The following is a 1553-nucleotide window of genomic DNA, read 5'->3' on the forward strand; positions in this document are numbered from 1 at the left end:
ACTCTATGATGTTTAAAAACAGCTTTTGAAGGCTTTGACAGTCTGTTCTGCCATCTTTTGGGAGGTCTTTGATGTGCCTCTTGAGGTTTGGGAAATATCTAAATCTCTCACCATCTACATCCCCCTTAAAGACTTTCAGTTTCTTTTCAAAAGCCTTTACGTAACCAAACATAACATCAAGTGTGTTGCCAGTTCCTTATAATTTAACATTTAAGTCATTCAAATGTTCACAAAAATTATAAATGGAAGATTATAAGAGAGGTTTTCACGTGCCGGCAAAAGTTACTGGCGTTCCATGTTTGGCATGTGTGCCAGGGGTTGCCCACCCATGGTCTAGACTTTGAGCTTCCTCTGGGGCCTGAGCCACCAAGCTCCCCCAGATCTGGCCTAGCTCTGTTCACTCTTCACAGAAGGAGGGAAGAGGGTGAAGGACAGTAGGATACCTGTCCAGATTGGGACAGGAGGATCTGGGGATAATGAACAAACTTTGAGCAACACATTAACCATTCAGTTCTCGCAGAATCATGGGAGGGGGAATTGGAAGATAGCAGCGGAGTAGGTGGATCTTTCTCCCACCTCCTCCCAGAATTTAACTAGAACTGAACTATACTGGGTAATAGTCACCCTAAAATACCAGCTGAAGACTGGCTGAAGAGGAGACTTTTAAATTAGGAAGGGCAGAGACCTCCTCAAAACTGGTAGGAAAGCCAAGGAGCCAATGGGCACTGGCCCAGCACCCGGGAGCTGTGGGCCAAGGAAGCAGAGGGTTCCCCCAGAGAGGAGAGAGGCCTGGACACCAGACAGGGCACACCAGCCTGGAGAGCCAGAACTGGCAATAGCCACCACACACCAACCAGCATCCGTGCTTCCAGTAGCCAGAGACTTGAACCACCCAGGGACAAAGCCCCTTTTTTAAAGGACTGGTACACAGGATTTTCCCTCCCAGACACTCACCCTAGTTTTAGGTAAAGGGAGAACAGTGTGAACTGTGAACAGATAGAAGTGGTCCTGCCCTCATAGAACTTCCATTCTCTTGGGTGACAGATACAATAAATGAGTAAGAAATATATAACACTAGAGGCCCAGTGCATGCACTCGGGGGGTGGGGGGCGGGTCTCTCAGCCCAGCCTGCACCCTCTCACAATCCAGGACCCCTCAGGTAGGGTCCAGTCCCATCACAGCATGGCTCCAGTTCTCCAGATCCTGCGGACGGGGGGAGGGACCCAGAGGCCAGTCCGGTGGCAGCATGGCTCTATTCCCACAGCTCCCTCCCACCACAGCACCGCAGGCGGCCAGGGCCCACAGTTCCCACCCGTCATTGCACCGCGGGCAGCTGGGACCCAACCCATGCACAAATTCATCCACTGGGCCTCTAGTTTTAAATAATGGCCTTGCTGGTTAGAGTAGTCTTGATTGTAGGTCTTTGTTTCTCATAGCTTTGACTATTTCATGTAAATCCCTTCTGGCCGGAAATGTTTCTGTTGAGGAATTAGCTGACAGTCTTATGGGAGCTCCTTATAGATAATTAACTCTTTTTCTATTGCTGCTTTAGA

Source organism: Myotis davidii, unplaced genomic scaffold (genome assembly GCF_000327345.1).
Source record: "Myotis davidii unplaced genomic scaffold, ASM32734v1 scaffold2305, whole genome shotgun sequence".
Classification (NCBI taxonomy): domain Eukaryota; kingdom Metazoa; phylum Chordata; class Mammalia; order Chiroptera; family Vespertilionidae; genus Myotis; species Myotis davidii.